This window comes from Macrobrachium nipponense, chromosome 9 (assembly GCF_015104395.2).
Source record: "Macrobrachium nipponense isolate FS-2020 chromosome 9, ASM1510439v2, whole genome shotgun sequence".
Classification (NCBI taxonomy): Eukaryota; Metazoa; Arthropoda; class Malacostraca; order Decapoda; family Palaemonidae; genus Macrobrachium; species Macrobrachium nipponense.
Genome location: NC_061110.1, coordinates 107870308 through 107882807, shown reverse-complemented (window position 1 = coordinate 107882807; position 12500 = coordinate 107870308).

Genomic DNA, 12500 nt, shown 5'->3' with positions numbered 1-12500 from the left:
AAATGTACTCCTAAATTCATGAAATGTCATTGATGTTCCTTTTTTTTTATAGATGAACCTTTTCTTATTAGCTGAGGTTATATACTATTGTGGGTGTTCTTTAAAAACTGCAAAAGTTTAAATTGCAATTATTTCTTACTGTTGTCCCTCATTCGTGCGTCCTGAAACAGAGTAAGCTGGCAAGAAATTTTTTTTTTCTTTTTTTTGCTGTTTGGCGTCTTTGATAAAACTAGTTTTACTCAAAACAATATCTTCTTTTTTTTCTAAATCAAATCGATGTTACTACATTCTCCCATTTAGTGAACCATCAGTCATATGTGTCTTGAGTTTGTAACGTGTGTGTTGGAAACTTTTTTGTGACATATGACAGTTCTATTTGTTTGAAATGGGTGCTAGCGTTACTGTTATATATATATATATATATATATATATATATATATATATATATATATATATATATATATGTATATATATATATATATATATATATATATATATATATATATATATATATATATATATATATATATATATTAGCAAACCTAGAGTTCTACGATCATTGACGTTTTTATTATTTACTGATAATGTGACTGTTTGCCTTGAAATGAAATAACATAGTGCAAGGATGAAAAATGTCATGTTGCACTTATTAACTCCGCCCTTAACGTAAAATGAAAAGGCTACCAACATGAAGAAAGGCTTTAGAATGAATCAGTAAGCAGGGAGAACCATGAAGTGTGCATCTAAACTTCAGCCTCGTAGTGTCTTTGGGTCATTAATGTGATTATCATTAATATTCATGAATAGTAGGGATACTAATAAAAGTAGACGAAGACCCAGAAATATACAGAGACAGGAGAATGACAAACAGAACAGAGGACTGGCACAACAAACCAATCCACGGACAATACATGAGACAGACTTAAGAACTGGCCAGCGATGACACATGGCAATGGCTACAGAGGGGAGAGCTAAAGAAGGAAACTGAAGGAATTATAACAGCGGCACAAGATCAGGCCCTAAGAACCAGATATGTTCAAAGAACGATAGACGGAAATAACATCTCTCCCATATGTAGGAAGTGCAATAAGAAAAATGAAACCATAAACCACATAGCAAGCGAATGCCCGGCACTCGCACAGAACCAGTACAAAAAGAGGCATGATTTAGTGGCAAAAGCCCTCCACTGGAGCCTGTGCAAGAAACATCAGCTACCTTGCAGTAATAAGTGGTACGAGCACCAACCTGAGGGAGTGATAGAAAACGATCAGGCAAAGATCCTCTGGGACTATGGTATCAGAACAGATAGGGTGATACGTGCAAACAGACCAGACGTGACGTTGATTGACAAAGTCAAGAAGAAAGTATCACTCATTGATGTCGCAATACCATGGGATACCAGAGTTGAAGAGAAAGAGAGGGAAAAAAATGGAAGAAGTATCAAGATCTGAAAATAGAAATAAGAAGGATATGGGATATGCCAGTGGAAATTGTACCCATAATCATAGGAGCACTAGGCACGATCCCAAGATCCCTGAAAAGGAATCTAGAAAAACTAGAGGCTGAAGTAGCTCCAGGACTCATGAGAAGAGTGTGATCCTAGAAACAGCGCACATAGTAAGAAAAGTGATGGACTCCTAAGGAGGCAGGATGCAACCCGGAACCCCACACTATAAATACCACCCAGTCGAATTGGAGGACTGTGATAGAGCAAAATAATAATAATAATAATAATAATAATAATAATAATAATAATAATAATAATAATAATAACTAATAACAATAATAATAATAATAATAATATCCTTTACTTCAGCTCAAGGCCATATACATGGAATATACAAAATACAGACAGTAACATACACAATCTAGACACATGAGACAACATGATAAAAAAAATAAAAAACGTCACTATTCACACAATAGGCTGAGGTTGTATAAAAGATAGTAATCATAATACTGGTAACAACAAATACGATTGGCGAGAAAAACATGCATTGAGAGTTTGAATAGTTAGTGCACAGATTATATAAATTAAATTTCAGCTAGAGACCTTAGGAGGTTACAGTACGCAGCTCAGTTACAACATTCTTCAATTAAATGTAATATAATCTCGTATCTCTACGGTCCCTATCATTTCCATTATTCTTCACTATAACTGTAATTGCAAAGGTTTCTAAATTATGGACAAAGTCATAAAATGTCCCCTAAAATATTCCACTGCTCAGAATGCCTTCCTACTTTTTCGTCCATGCATGCATGTGATCTTATAGGTTTTCTTGTAAACCTTTTGTGGATTTGCCTTTTTTGTTGGCGGTTGGGGGAGGGGGGTTGGGTGGGGGGAGCTGTGCATCGGAATGTTACTTACATAACACAACTGTTATCAGTTTTATACAGTATTAGCGTTTTATTATTTTTAATATTTTTATTCAAAGTATCTTTTTTCTCATTCTTACAATCTGTGGTTAGAGTATATAGATATCCTTGGCAATTTGCTTCCGACTTTTATAACTGCGCGCCTTTCTCGTAGTTGACTGGGGGAAGATACTGTTCTTAATTTTGTGACGTGAAAAGACTAACCACAATATAATATTGTATACATATGTATTTCAGATTTTCCTATTCCTATCTCCCATATTTCGAGCTACTTTGTTGAACTGAATTTCTTTCGTCCTATTTTGTTGTCACATAATCATCTCAAAACCTATCATCAAAATATCTGTTATGTTTCAGTATGCTACCTCCCCTTGCTGGACTCATTTACAGAGACTGTTGATACGTTTAGACAAAATCTAATCGCGCACCTGACAATATACTCATTTAGAATCATGCAGATAATAGCTCCATCAACTCAACTGTTGAACGAAATATTTCAGTCTTCGCTAGATTTGAAGCACAGCATTGAACAAACATTCAAGCGTTATTTATATGAAATATTATTACATAACGTAAACCCTCACTGGTATTGCATTAAGTAACATTATATAACATTTAACGGTGCTGACTTTACGCCAAGATTAACGTATAGATGAACAAGAGGATAAATTTCTCAATGAAATTACATAGTTTTTAATATTCGCATAAACTGATTACTGAAATTATGTGTAAACGTATAAAAGATGATTACTAAAGTCTCAATATCTTATGGGCATCAAAAAAAATGTAAATAAAAACTTCGCAACTGAATAAAAAAAATAAACGTCACATCTGAGTGTGATTGGCTATGAAAATAGTAGAAAAAAAAATAGGTGTCCCTAAAATTCAGAGTCGATATCATTTATAAAAAGCCTTTGCATACTGACAGCATGACTAACTAAATAGCCATTTCATGTATTTTTTTTTAGCAGAGATTCCAGATATGAATAATCACATAAAGCTCGAATGGAAACGTTGCCCATTCCATTGTTCAACAAAAAATGATACTCATAAACACAGATTTATCCTTTTAAGCCCATTAAACACAATTACCGCTGCAAAAATTATTGATAGGGTGTAAGGGAGTCACGGGGATTGCCTATCAGTTCATTGTCATAGAAATTCACCATTATCTTCGCAAAAAAGGGGGGGTAGGTTTAGTTTTCAATAAATCTGATGTAAACACCGAAAACTCGATTGTTTTAACATCGTCTGTTTTTACTGTAGTTGTGTTAGGGATGAAATTCCAGTTTCACAGTAATTTATAGAAAATAATATTATATGTATATATATATATATATATATCTATATATATATAGATATATATACTATACATATGTAAATATATATAGATATACTATACATAATATTTATATAGTATATATATTAGATATATTATATATATATATATATATATATATATATATATACATATATATATATAATAATATATATATGATATATATATATATATATATATATATATATATATATATATTATATATAATATATATAATATCTATATATATATCTATACTACTATATATATATATATATATTATATATATATATATATATATATATATATATAGATATACCTATGATATGTATATATATATATAAGATATCTCTATATATATATATATATATATATATATTGATATATACATTAGTATATGTCTATATCTATATAGATATATATTATATATTATTATATTATCTATTATATATCTATATACATATTGTATTGTGTGTCTACTAATTAAAATAGAATATTATATATATATATTATAATATATATATCTATTATATATCTATATATATATCGTCTATACAGTCTATATGTATATATATACATAATACATATGTATGGCGGTAGATACATATATATATAATATCTTAATATATATATATATATATGTATAGTATTATATATATATATAATATATAATATAGATATATATTATTAATATATATGTATTGTATATATATATAGTATATGTTATAATTATAATATATATAATATATCTTATATTCTGTATAATATATATAATATATAATTCTTATCTTATATATATATATAATATATATATATATATTAATATTATATTATATATATATAGTTATTATATATATATATCTAATATATATATGTAATATATATATAATGTTAATATATATAATATATATATGATATTATTATTATATATATATGTAATCTGTAAAATATAGTAATATATATATAGATATACGTAGATATCTATATTTATATCTATATATATAATGTATACATATATATATTATATATATATATATATATATATATATATATATATATATATATATATATATATATTATATATATATATATATATAATATATATATAATCACACGACTTTGAGAAGTTAATTCTAGAGAAGACGTGTTTGATCCATGAAGTACTTATAAAGCCAACCTTTAATAGATTATGATTTGCCATCAGTAAAATCTAGTATCAAAAGGGCTCCATATACAGAGTGAAAATAAATCGTCTTTTAGTGTTCCCACTGGCACAATATTAAAAAAAAAAAAAAGAATAAATGAGAAAATAAAAACCAGGTGGCTAACTTGGTTAAGTAGCTATAAATCACGTTATTCACGAAAGAAGTACTGCGGAATTTATGATCTTGTTGCACATGAATTAACTGTAATTCACCCTAATGTTCTCATCTAGTACTTGAGGGATTATGCAATTTGATGTTATTTATGGGCTTCTAGTTACCGAAGTTGGAGGGCGACGGCTGAATTTGGCACGGAACAGTTACGTAAGTTAATGCCGCTGAATTACCCCATTTGCCGGAGCTGAAGTTCGAGACCTAAGAGAAGTAGGAACGGAAATAGCAGAGCTGGATGACAAAAAAAAAAATAATAATAATAATAATAAAAATAAAAAAATAAAAAATAAAAAACGAAAGAATGATTAGGTAAAGAAGAGAAACGACAGAAATGAAACAGAATCCTTAAAAAGTAGCAGAAGGACGAGAGGAAGTTAGTCGAAACAGTGACTGTAACAACAAGAATAAGCAGAAAAATACACCGAAAGGCTAAGTTCATCAGAATGAGATTCTACGTTCATGATTTAAGACCTCCATAATTCGAGCTTGCTAATTGCGGACCGGTCGTAATTTCAACCAGGGTATTTAATATGAGATAAATGGTCATTCCATCAGGAGGGGTGCACTTAATACCTGCAATAGTAACGTTTAATGAATGAAGTCACTTGATTAAAAAGTGGAGTTATTTCACGATGTTCCAAGAATATAGAGATAAATGATAAACGAATACAGTCAAAAGAATCATTATTATTTTTTATTTTGGTTTTCGTCTCTGTGCCTATTCCTAAAAGGAATAGATTTTACATCGTGTTATGGTGAAGTATATCCCAACGAAATGTCTTATATTACGCACTTACACGTGTGTATATATATATATATATATATATATATATATATATATATATATATATATATATATATATATATATATATATATTGTCTATGTGTGTGTCAGAGAGATTTGTAATATAATTGACACAGTGACCAGATGAAAGTAGATATAAATCAACATGCTATTGACTCTTATCCTTTTGAAGCTGAAGCAAAATTTAAGAAATATATAGGTATCCTATAATGAAAAAGTCAAATTGAGCAGAAAGCCCTTTGTAGGACTTATCTATTTATCTATTTATTTATTCATTTATTTATTTATTTATTGTAAAATCCACTAGATAGGATTACGATCAAGTTATACTAGTATTGCACTTCTGTTAACTTTATGAAGAAGTAAAATATGCTAAACACAATTTAAATTTCAAGCTGCTACTAGAAAAAAATATCTCAGCATTTTTAACCTGTACAGCTACTTATTTCTTCAGTTTCCTGAAGGCTATTTTTCTTCATCTAAATAGAATAGAAAGATAAAATAAGCAACCAGCATTAAACAGCCACACGAGCTGAACCGACGAGAGATCTCCATTGAGTGATGAAAATCATTTAAACTTGAGGTTCTCATAGGAGAGTCTGCAGATTAAGGCCATCGAAGTTTTAAAGAGAGTAATTGATAGTGAAGTGGGAATTTCGAGATGAGAGAATTTCCCGAACTGGGAAGATCGAAACTCTGCCAAAGGATAGATTAAATGTAAAGCACCAAATTCAGCCCCATTCTCCTTTCGTCTTCGTCTTCGTCTTCTTCTTCTTTTTCTTCTTGTAACTTTGGACCTTGGCGATGAATTTCCTCCCTTTGGTATTCTGTAAGTTTTTTTTTCTTTTATTCTTCCTTGTGATATTTCAAAAACCAAAACAGATTATATATCAATAAGATTTCCCATTCTGTTTATCTTTCAGTATATCTATCTCTCTGTTGTCTACCTATTAGTATTCTGCAAGTTTTCTCTGTTCCTCTTCCATATAATAGTTGTAAATCAAAACAAAAGGATATAACTTACTTGGCAAATCGTCTAGAAATGGTTCATTACTCATAGTTCGCGCCCCCCAATAATATATATATATATATATACTATATATATATATATATATATATATATATATATATATATATATATATATATATATATATATATATATATATATATATCATCAGCTAACTGTTTCAGCCACTCTAAAAAAGTATAGGTATTTAATGCTGATGATGATCCTAATTCTTTCTATCTATCTATCTATCTATCTATCAGTCTATCTATCTATCAGTCTATATCTATCTATCTATCTATCTTTTTATCTATATCTATCTATCTATCTGTTCATCTCCCTAAAATATTCTTGCAATAGAGATTTTTGCAGAAAAAAAAAATCTCTTCTAGCACAGTCACCATTATTGTCTAGTTGGACATCCCGCTAATTAACTGTAGCAAATGTGGTTCAGAATATAAGTTTTCGGAGATTAGGTTTCTTGCAACAGATGCAATCAATAACATTTTAATTATAGTTATTTGTTATATAGTATTGAATTTACCATTTTATAATCGTTATTCGTGTTTCATGGAACGGTCCCCCCGTAGTTAAGGACTGTATAGCTAGTGATTTGAAAAATTTGACTTAATGTTATATATTATATATTATATATTATATTATAATATATATTTATATATATATAGTTATATATATGATATAGATATATATATATATATATATATATATATATATTATAATAATATATATATATTTATATGTATATATGTATATATATATATATATATATATATATATAATTATATATATATATATATATATATATATATATATATATATATATATATATATATATATAATATATAATATATATATATATATATATAATTATGGTATCAATAGAAATGAAAACTATGTACTATTGCCAATTATCCTATTAGTTATGGCAGCATTTTTGAAAGTGACTGAATAAAAGCTAAGAGACATCTTGCATTTTTAGTGGAACTAGTCATAGCAGCAGTCTTGGTAACAAAAATACCTTTCCCTTCCAAATTATATAAATACATTTAATAACTTTTATTCTATAGTGGCTAGATGCGACATAAGACCTCTAAAGGCTTTATCACTAAGTTATACATTTTGATGAAGATTTCAAAGACAAAGTGAAAAGCATCGTTATCTGCGTTTCGTAACTTCCAGTGATCTGAAGTGTTTGCATTATTTCAAGTTATAGAACCATATAAACGAAATAAAAGCAAATGCGTAGAGCCTATAAATGTCAGATTTGATCACATAAATGCACCATCGACAAACACTACGGGAACAAGAGGACCATATTCAAAGCATCAAAGATCTAATATCCGAGTTACGATTGGATCCTATTGTTCATTGTCTACGTAGATTAATATTTGCTTCGCTTCCGCATTAAAACAATACACTCGCAGTATCCATCCGTCCTTTATTCCTCAAACCGTTGGACTGTGGAACAGCCTCCCTGAGGAAGTCGTGCAATTGGAGCTTCAGAAGTTGAAGCGAAGGTGCAATAAATTGCTACCCTTGCAATTCAATTCAATTTTATCTATTTGTTAATTTATTATTTTTTCTTTTAGTAAGTGGGTCTCTTCTTTCTTTATTTCCCTTTACCTCGTCTAACTTCTTCCTAAACATAATCTTTGGAAGCTTGAATATCAAGTCAGTGGCCCCTTTGGGCTTGTTCCATATGAATAGGTTTCATCTTCTGAATAATAATAATTATAATAATAATAATAAGGCCTGTCTTTTGATTCTACCGTAGCCTTGTAACCTCAACCATGAAAGGAAAAAAAAAATGATTTTATCTCATTCATAACAGTTTGAGATATATTTTGAGCAGACAGGTGTATAAAGTTACAAGTATGTTATTTTATTTTTTATTTATTTATTCATTTTTTTTATTCGTGGAAACCAACACTCACTGGAATATTATATTTCATTTCATCTCGGCGGCTTCCTGTTTCATTCCTCATATTAGGGAAAGTGTATATTCACTCGCGCAGCCAACTGAAAATTTATTATTTTATTGATAAATGTATATGTATTTATAAATATATATGTACATAATATATATGTATATATGTGTGTGAGAGTGTGTGTGCGTGTGCGTGAAGATAAAGACCCATAAAAAACCTATTTATGCGGTGCAGCCATATATTTCAGACACTTCGTATGTGCCCATGTTCTTTGGTAAAATATTTTACCAGTAAACATGGGCACAGAAGTGTCTGGAATACACAGTCTTCTGTAATCTAAACAGTATTTTCTTTTAATCTAGAAGAAGAAGAAGAAGAAGAAGAAGAAGAAGAAGAAGAAGAAGAAGAAGAGGCGAGAAGGCGAGAAAAGCCAGAAGTAGATGAGGTAGAGTATCCTGATAAAAGTGAAATATTTCATCTTTTTCTAGATAAACCGAGTAGCAGGCTATTTCCCTGAACCGTTTAACCTTTAAAGAGAGCATAAAGTACTCAGCAGGATGAAGGCTGCCTTATTTATGAAGACGCTAACTATCTCAAAGTAGAAAACTTGAGGCTGTCAGCAGGGATAGAAAATTTAGATAAGAAGGCATCTCTTTTTGGAACACGAATTTCACTGTCGGATGAAAAGGACTTTGTTATTTCGAAGGATTTTTTTTTCTTATCTGGAAAACATCAACATTCATATTTTGGGACTAGATAAGATAGGGGGACCGGGATCCCCGGTGGAGTCTTAGATGATATAATTTACAACTCGGAAACTTTGAAGGAGCCACGTATAATCGTTCAGAAAAGGGGATAAGTTTTTTACTTTGTGATCTCTAAATTATTGTACAAAGTTCATAATAACGTGATTACTTTGAGTGCATAAACAGGCAAAATATTTCCCTTTAAGAGATATCTTCAACGTAGGAAGTAAACATAGCTGTTAAGTTAAAAGAGAGCGAATTAGCATAGCGTGCATCGTTAAAAATGAGTTATCAGCTGATCGAACTATGTACATATTAAATGTTATGCAAAAGGTTATTAGTGTCTAAAATAAAATAAAAAATAAGAATAGAAAAAAAATTCCGATTCTCTTAATTTCCATAATTTACGTTTTTATCTATTGATAATATTGGTATTTACAACATATGAAATGAAAATTCCATAGCAATATTTTTAGATGTGCCTACCGATAAAATCTTTTGATTAGCAACCATCTTATGCGCCTTCATTTTGAAGTGGTTTATTCAATAGACATATTGATATTGAACTGTTCCCTTAATATTTCATATAGAAATATCCTTTGATATCTGAAAGAAGTATTTAGGCCGTCATAATTATTTAAACTTGCCTTTAAGAAAATTAGGTATATTAATTAGGAAATTAAACTATCGATAAAAATATTTTTAATCTTTCATCCATAATATTAGAGGAAAATATACCGAGTTAAATTACCCTAATCTTCTTTACCTTTCATTACACAGCAAGATTACTAGTAATTAAAGAAAAAATGTAATTTAGTAAATCTAATCTTAATTCAACCAAGACTGTATTTGATGTAATTTTGTGATTACAAATGTGGAAAAATGTGATTATCGTAATTTGTATTTTTCTGGGGAAAGTAAAGAGAGTGAGGAACAATTGTTTTACTTAATCAAAGAAAGGCTGCACGTTCCTATGACAATAGCAATGCCATTGTAATCCATTGCTGGAACAATGACCATTGCACGGACTTTAACAATATTGATTTATTACATCAACGAAGTAATATTAAAAATCGTTGCACAGAAGAAGAGATGCTAATTATTCCAGTACCTCTAGCACTATCTTCATGTCTTCGAGCAAGACTTATAGTCAACAATGACTGAGTGATATTTAATAATGTTATTTTGTATATCAACGAAGTGATATACAAAATTGTTGAACAGTACAAGGAATGTTTATTATTCACACACCACGAGCACTATCTCCAATTCATAAGGCTAGACATTATTTACAGGTTTTTCCGATAAACACCGAAGTAAACCCTCCTTCACAATCCCTAATAGCTGTCTCTACTGCCGAAGATAACCCTTTAACGGGTCTCTTTTTTTTCGTCATCGCAGAGGGAGACCCACTTACCGTGAGATGGACTGTTTGGAATATAAATATTACCTAAAACTTTTCTTTGTATCAATCGCCTGCCCACCACCTCCGCCCCCTATTTTTTTTTTTTTTTTTCAAAGAAAGAAACGGGAGTTTTCGAATTGCTCAAGAATTCGTTGCATTTTTTTAACTGATGCAACGCCAAACCTAACCTTTTCAGGAGTACATTGTCTTTCACTGCTTCCTCTCTCTCTCTCTCTCTCTCTCTCTTCTCTCTCTCTCTCGCTCTCTCTTCTCTCTCCTCTTCTCTCTCTCTCTCTCTCTCTCTCTATCTTCTTTGAGTTTGCTGAAACTGGCATATGTATACATTGTGGAGTGGTGATTATATATTTGATTAATTACTTTTTATATTTGCCTTTTTTTCAAGCTAAAGTAAGTTAAATGCCAAATTTCTGCATTTCCTGTCGATTTCAGAAAGTATGAATTCGTTTAAACTTCTTCGTAATGAGTACCATATTCTTTGGAAGCTCGAATCTCAAGTTAATAAGCCTTTGTGGACTTGTTCTTATATAAGAATAGGGTTCATCTTCTGAATGATAATAATAAGTGCGTACCTTGAATATAGTTTTTTTTTATATACTTTTGGCTTGAACGTATTTTTTAGACAAAGAATCGCTCAAATGGACACTTTACACTTTCAACATTTGATCTCTCTGATTATATATAATTATCATAAAACTCAGTTACGTTCCCAGGAGTTGGAGATTATGTTTTCTTCTCGTATTTGACTTGTACATGTTTTTCAAGGTCACAGATAAATTAAAGTAGCTACATTGTACTTTCGTTTCATTTCTATAGTAGAACTCTGTATGTTAGTAATGATATGTACTTTTGATCTTAGTAATTATATTTCCTAAGAAATTTTTTACTTTTGTAAAGGCCAGACGACAACTAAAATGTTATTCCATGGGCATCTTTTCTGTATATCACAGAGGCCTTGATAGTTAGTAGAGTTCTCGTGTTTCCATAATCTGTTTTGGACTTATAAAAGTTAAGTTCTGAAGATTAAGCTTCAGCATTTGGAAGGTGATGCAATTCCCCACACTACCTAATTGTCTAAATTTCCTCGGCTCATTAACTTCTTGAAAAAACCATTGATCTCGCTCTGGCCTCTATAATTTTTGCTTTACTTCGACTACAAAGTATCTGTTATGATGTAACATACTAAATCCGAGTAGGTCATTATTATTATTATTATTATTATTATTATTATTATTATTATTATTATTATTATTATTATTATTATTATTATTATTATTATTATATTATTATTATTCAAAAGATGAAACCTATACATATGGAACAAGTCCACAGGGGCCATTGGTTGTAATTCAAGCTTCCAAAGAATATACTCATGTTAGGAAGAAGTAAGGCGAGTTAAACAGAAATGCAGAAAGGAAAACCCCACTTATTCAAAAATGAAAGAAAAAAAAAATTAATCAATGCTCTTTGGACTTTGGTGCAGAAGCGTCTTATGTTTTA